Source organism: Larimichthys crocea, chromosome XXII (genome assembly GCF_000972845.2).
Source record: "Larimichthys crocea isolate SSNF chromosome XXII, L_crocea_2.0, whole genome shotgun sequence".
NCBI classification, from domain to species: Eukaryota; Metazoa; Chordata; class Actinopteri; family Sciaenidae; genus Larimichthys; species Larimichthys crocea.
Genome location: NC_040032.1, coordinates 16,946,343 through 16,954,125, shown reverse-complemented (window position 1 = coordinate 16,954,125; position 7,783 = coordinate 16,946,343).

Sequence of the window (7,783 nt, the reverse complement as noted above, 5' to 3'; positions counted from 1 at the left end):
GTTAAGAAAGACTTTGTGTTGCTTTGGTTATTTTCAAATGTAATTTATTGAGAAAAATCTTTCTCTGACTGTGCAAAGCATCTATGTGGGTAGATATGCAATATGCTTCCATTAGGAAGAGAAATAAGACTGCATAGAACAGATCCTAACAGGCCCTGCTGAGTTAGAGTCCACAAGATCTGAATAACAGATTTATGATATAAAGTGTTCCAGTGGGAGTTATTATCTGACCCCTTAAACCCTGATCCCAACCGAATATATTTAAAGCCCCAGCCCCCTCCACTCTGAAATGTGTTTTGATGTCTGACCTTCACTGTGCAGGATGGTGTCTGACACTACAAGGCTGTCTTCACATCTATGTACTGAAGGATGAACTAGTTTGGAAGCCAGTCATGGTCCAGTATAAAACCTGCAGAAGTTTCCACATGAAACTTGTGCAGGTTTTCCTCCTGCACATAAACTGAGAACGGACAGCTTGTGTTCAGTAGTTTAAACATTTAAAATGAACAATATTTGCACACACACTCAATAATTTTCAACTAATTTTTATGGCAAAATCATCTTTGTGAGTGTTTTTATGTCTTAACCCTTAAATGCATGTGTGTTTCTTTAAACATTTCTGCATCTTTTGCACCTGGAAATGCAGATGAAGTCATACTACACACACTAATGAAGACATAAGAGACCGAAGAGGAAGAAAAAAGGAGAGAGAGACACTGGACACTGGGTAAAGTTAGGACTGACTTTTAGTCGTTGGCTAGAGCTTTGTGACATTAAGTCGTCTTTCAGACGTCAAGCTGGGCTTCTTGATGTTGGACTAGTAAGTAATATGGCTGCTATGTGTTGTCTTGTTGCATTTGCTTGATGTTTGGCTGTCAGCAAAGTTGTCAACTTGGCAAAGACAAAACCAGTGTTTTTCAGATTTATGCATCATTGTCATCATGAGCATTGGAAGAAGTATTCTGATCATTTACATCTGTAAAAGTACAAATACCTCACTGGATATACTCTAATACAAAATATGTATTATATTTTTTGCTGCAGGATTATAAATATGGCAACAAAGAATCAAAATAGTTTTTTTGTTTGTAGCCTGAAGAGATTACAACTTGCATTTAGTTGTAAGCTCTGTGTTGCAGAATGACATACATTTAAACCATGAAAAGTAAAAGTACTCACGATGTACAAAATGCTATTACATATATAGATATTTTTGGATTCATATTCCTGCTGCATTTGTGTGTATGCTGCATTTTTACTGCTTAAGATGTTTTAGGTTGAGCTCCTTTTGTATACATTGTGACAATGACTTTCCCAGTTAATCCAAGTGGGTTTGTAAAGAGTTTATTTATCTTAAATAAGTAATAAACACATAAAGGAATGCTTCATCCTTCAGTTCAAAAGCTTTCAAAAGAAACAAACACTAGTTTGGAGTAAAAAGTACAATATTTTCCTCTGAGATGTAGTAGAGTTGAAGTAGAAAGTACTCATGTAAAGTATGTCAAAATTGTACTTCGGTCATGAATATCCTCCTTGTATCAGTCCCTCATACTTTGGTAGTGGATTTGTTTTTCTGTGCTGTAATTTCTTTTTATAAAATAGATTTAGTTGAACATCCTCTGAGTCAATTATTGGGTTATTCTGATCACCTGTTGCACAACATGTGGGGACCAGCTGGCTGCTCATATGAATTAAGAGCAGCTTGGTCCATTTCCCCTCTTGGCCAATCAGGGAGTGATGACGCCCTTTTTTTAGGGCTCAAGAGAGGTTGGAAATGGCACACTCAAATTCATTCTGAACTTTCTTTGGCACAGTGCAGTCCTCACTTTAACAACTATTGTCAGCCAGAAACTCTGGTCTTGATCTTCCCCCTACCGTTACACATGTTATTATCGAAGAGGCCTATTTTTCATTGTGAAGACACTTGTGAGATTTGTTCTCCAAGTAAATATTTTTTGTGTTATGTGGTTGGGAACTTTCACCAGGGAAATCTGGTGAAACCGTGCCGCCATTTTCTTACAGGCTTATTGTGCACATATTGGATTGAAATTATGAAATCCACAAGGTGTCAGTGCTTTGGCCCCAGTCTTTGCTAACCAGTCTAGAAAAAACATATTTATCACTTCCCCTGTCTGTTTACTGAAGCTAAAAACTTTACAGCAACACCATCACTATGTATCCAAAGCCTTTAATCGATTGTCTGTTCAGTGACCCAATGTCCAGCCACCTCTCACTAAAACCCTGGCTCTTCTGATGAACTTTCCAGGCCTGTCATTCTCCACCTGTCCACCTGATGATTCTGATCCTTACCTGCAGACACACCTGCCTCATTATGTTGTCTTGTTGTTCTTTCTACCCCTCTATATGTTTGCTTATTTGGACTGCCTTCTCATATCTTTTGTTTTTTATTTTTTAAATTGGTTTTGTCTACATTTGGACCTTCAAACCTGTTGCCTCATACACACACATCTGGGAACCAAATAACTTTTTCATAGCCAGATAGAGGAAGGTCTTGAGTTTGAACCTCAGCTGTCAAAGCTTTCTTCTGTCTGAAGATTGCACATTCTCCTCGTGTTCATGTGGGTGTCTGTCACTGGTTAATGCATCCATGTAAGTATTTTTTTTCTATTCTCTAGGAATCACTGGATGATGAAGAAGCAAGCTCATCGAGACATGGCCTCTTAGAATAAACTACTTTTTATACTGCACAAATGACATTGTTAGCGAAGAGGCCTGTTGCATTTTTCGTTAGTTTTGCAGCCACCGTAGCACGCTTGGTACAGCCTCACCACTAGGTGTCACTAAATCCCACACACTGGAGCTTTAACGTGGGGCTTGATGATTTTACATGAGTCAGTTTATTAGTTATGAGCAGCACTACCAAGCCTGTGAAAGTGTATAATGTCTTCTGTGGCTCTGGAGGGAGCACTAAAGTCTACAAAAATAGCCCCAATGATGTTCTCAGTGTTATTCCTGTTTGGCCTTGTACTGTGATCCACTAAACTCAGAAAAAGTGTAATGGAAAAAAACAAAACAGAAGCTTCTAGTCACAAGTTCTCTGATATGAACACTCCTGATGTCACAACAATGGCGGTTATGAATCATCACATCATCCGATTTGTACTGTCTAGTGTTTTTGTTTTTAAACATGCCAAAACAACTTTCCATTTCCTTTGCAATTCAGTTCATGTGTTTGATGTCTTTGCAAGCGTGCACTAACAGCCTACTCCTTGTCTATTTTAAAGCGGGCCAAGAAGCATCTTTGCACTTCAGAGATTTGCCATACAAACATTTGTTCGTGCAGACATTCATGTTTCCCAAGTCGATGCACTGGGATGCATGTAGATTGGATATCAGGGCTACCGCCTTCCGATTTTCAAGCGCATCATTGAAAACGACACTACAAACAATGACTGTGGAACCAACTGTGTTTCATTAGTCATTTCAAATGCCACATCCCACACCATCATGAGTCATGTGTGGCTTCTACTACGATGTCAACAAGCTGCTACAATATTTCAAACAGATTGGAACAAACAAATGTCTGAGCAAACTACCTACATGTGTGACAATATCCAGATAGCTCAGTGTAGCAGTGCAGCGTAATCATGTAATGTCAGAATAATTATGCTGTTTCAAAACAGACATAAATTAAATAAAACTGGAACTATTTACTTGTGTGCGCGTGTGTAGTCCTGGTTAGGATCTACTGTCCTGGTCCACAGTTGTGGCCTACCAGTTTTTTTCCTTGCTGGACCACTGAACTAAGACAGAGGGCAGGTATGTTGCATTCATTTGTGTTTACAAAAAGACTTTTAATCTCAAGATCTTGCACTACTTACCTCAACACCACAACTTATTGATTTGTGAGCACATATTACAAACATTTGTCTTATGTGTGCCGTCATTGAGCCTCCATTTGGGCAGGTGTATAACAGGTGGGAGCACTGAATAAAATAAAAGCTGCTGAGGTTGTTGATGTTGCTGATGTTCTGGATATTAGCAGACATGGTGACACAGTAAACGCCCACAGAAGTGCTGAACTAATCCTCACCTGAGCCTCCTTTCTCACCAGTTAAAGGCTAAGACGACCCAAAGCTTTAGTCTCCAGTTCCTCTGCCTCTGACATTGTGTTGTATTGTGGTTCTGTGACCCTCTAACTCTTGTTACATTTGATATATGATAAATTTAAGCAGTGTCCTTATTAGGTGACAAGTTCTGAACTAAAATATTATGAATACATGCAGGTTTATTATTAACAATAATAAACCTGCATGTGGAATAATGGAATTTCAACTAGATTTCCTGTGAATTATATTCACAAGTGTAATTCCACTTGGACTCTGTGAATTACTCTATAAAACCCTATGAGGCAGAACTGTAAATGTGCCACTGTCTTCCATATAACACACCAAAACTTATATTGTACACATCTGTGAACCAGAACTACAACTGCTTACTGGTTCTCCTAAAGCTGCAAACTGTTGTTGGTCTACAGTGGCCTTTAGGCTTCAACCATCACAGATGCATGATCTTCATTCTTGGTGCAGACTTTGTCATTGAAAATAAATGGTCTGCATATCAATGTGAAGACATCTGAGCCATCTGGAGCAAGAACCCAAGAACCACTAGATTTTTCTTTTTACCTCCAGAAACATCTAATACAAACAGGAAAGGTCTTGTTGCTCAGTGATGCAGCTGGGCTATGTGTGTAATGGCAGAGTTTTTATGCTGCATTCATCATAAAACCAGCTGACCTGCGACCTGCATTATCAAAAAGCCACCTTTTTTTAATAGTATGTTATCTGTTCATCGTCATAGTGGGATATTTTCTGTGCTGCGTCCTTGACGCTGTGAATTTGGTTGGACACTGATCATGATAGTGGATCTAAGAGGTTGTTTTTCTCATAAGGTTGAGTACTCATCTTAACGTTTCTTAAAGGGTGGCCTTCAGACGGGTTTTTTTTTTTTTTAAATATATATCTCCCCTTATCTGACCATTTTATCCATTGCCAGCTGGGAGAAGATGATTCAGTGTGGGAGGCAGCCCTCTGTCATTCTGACACAGTGGTCGTTCTTGATGAACTACAAGAGCAGGGCCTTTTTAGAGTCGGTGCTGGTTGTCTCTTAAAATATGCTGGCATTAGTCCTGCAGCTCTCGCCTAAAATGTCAAGGCAGCAGGCTTCTCTTCGCTGGTGGAACCCTTCAAATGGCGCACAACACGACAACTCCATGTCTGGTTACAATACACTTGAGGGGGATAACCAGCACCGCAAAAGTAATAGTCCTTTCCACAGAAATTTGAAGAGTGTGCTTATTTGTTTACTTTTCATTGTCTTGTTAAACAGTTAATATATCGCTGTTCTTACATGAATTTCTCTAAAAGAACCAATTTGGACCCCCTTCTTTAAGATGAGTTGCCATGTCTGTCAACATTTATTATTTTATACGGTTGGTCGTTTTTGCTCAAGGATGTCTCGTGGTTGCGGTGATTTAAAGTATTTTTTTTTTCTTTTACTGGCTGCTGTATTCACTCCTTCACCCACCGTATAGGGGCTGTAAGTGATCTTGAGAGTCTTGTTTACACCATAGACTGTATAACTCATATACGTCATATCCGTGATGTCACCCATAGCTTTCTAAAGTGCCTTGTAGCTCAGACTTTCATGTCTTAAAGACATAAAAATTCAAAGACTGTAAAAATACACCCTCTGTAAACATGTTTATTCCTGCTGTGAAGTTGGACATTTCAACATGGGGACTTATGGAGACTGACTCATTTCTGGAGCCAGCCTCAAGTGGACGTTTGAGGAACTGCAGTTTTTGGTTTACTCTAGGGACAACATACATGGCCAATGTGATATCATGGCATAGTTCATGTGTCATGTCTGTGCCTTTTTTTTTTTTTTTAAAGATGATCACATGTTACAGATGTCTCTCTCTTTTTTTTTTTTTTTTTTGAGTTTTGGTCGTGTAGGGAAAGATGAAATCAAACACATTGGCGTGTTATTTTTTCGCCATGTGCCCTGCACTCCAATCCCCACCCATATGCCCCAAGACACACCTGTTCGAGATCTGAAATGCATGCAGTGCGCTCTTCTGGTTGTTTTGTTGTTTTTTGTGCATGGTCAAATACTGTTCCAGGCTTAACTACTGTTTCAGGGCAAGTCTTAGAAACACAGAGACCATTCAAAGCAATTTAGGCCTTAAAATGAGTTTAATCGTTTAAAACAGACAAAAGATACGTTGAAATTAAATAAAGTTTTAGAAGTTATAGTGCCGTCTCCGTGTCTCTATCTTAATGAAAGTGTAGTCGAGAAAGTTCATCAAACAAAGATTTTCTTGCAGTCAATTTAACCACTGAAACGAAAAACACCAGAAGGTGCATGTCGAAACTACCTGCCCTCTTATGTTTCCTCTTGCTATCTGTTCTCAACTATCCAATAAAGTCACGATAAATGAAAAAGAACCAACATGAAAACACTGACTCTTTATTTGTCTGAAACCCGATATACACGTTAGTGTATATGTGTCAGTTATTTGGAAGCCTTGAATTAAATTATATAAAAGATTACATTATCATCAATGTTTCCAGGTGGAAAAATGACACTTTCAAACTTGACAAACTGTATTTTGTTTTATTAATGCAGCGTCTCTCTGGGGTGCATTTACTGCTATTACATTAAAGTAAACCAGGACTAAAATGTTTATTGCATGAACTTTAATTATCACCTCTTTAACACTTTGTTAAAGATCTCTGAGGTTTCTCAGTGACGGCTTGGATCCCAAACTGGGAACCGTCATGCTGTTTGTTTGTAACCTTGAATTTTCACTTTCACAGATTTCACAGTTTTTCAGGAGATCTAAGGTCTCAGCCTTGGCATTTTGCCTCTTAGAAACCTTGCTTTTTACTTATCTGCTCTCCCACACATTCCCGCCTTTATCTACACCCTCTTTCAGCTCGAGGGTGAGGGTAAAATTAGGTTTCATGTACTACTAACTTGAATGATAATGACAGTAAGTTGTTTTGTGAGCCAAATATTTGCACAAGGAAAGTGTCGGTTTTCTCACTGTAGAGGCTGCAAGTTTAAGCCAAAGTACCTCCACTTACTGTTTAAAACATTAATCTCATCTCACGCTAACTGAAACATGCAAAGCAGAAGCATAGACATAAAAACATGCACAGTGTATAAAATACATAAATCAGGTCTGACACTTTTAAAAACTAAAACACATACATAGTTTTTTTATAAAGGCACACAACTTCTGCTAAAATCTTTACACCAGTACAGAAATATTTCTGCACTGGAACTCGATCTACACTAAGCAAATGCTGCCATAATGTACCAGATGTTTTCCCTCAAAATAACAAAATAATTTTGCTGCCTTTGCAGTCACTATTGAATGTGATTCTCTTTAAGATGACCAAAGTATGCAACGATTTTAATTATTCTGACCTTCTCTAATTACAATCATCTGGTAATCAGATGTTCGTCTAAGAGATTGATGACAAAAACATAGTCTGACTTGAACTATTAGACTCTGGTGCTGCATTTGATTAATCTGTTGTTGCTTTTTTAAATGAATACAAGTAAATGTTAGACTTTCATGAGAAAGCCTGACTCTGGAAATTTGAGGAGCATTTTCAAAAAATAGTTGTGGGATACCTCAAGGATGTTATCTCGGACCACTATTAGCTATTTTTACAAATTAAAAAAGTTAAGTGTACACAAGGACAAAGTTTGTATGTGCGCTGATGATTCAACAATAATCCAAAATTGA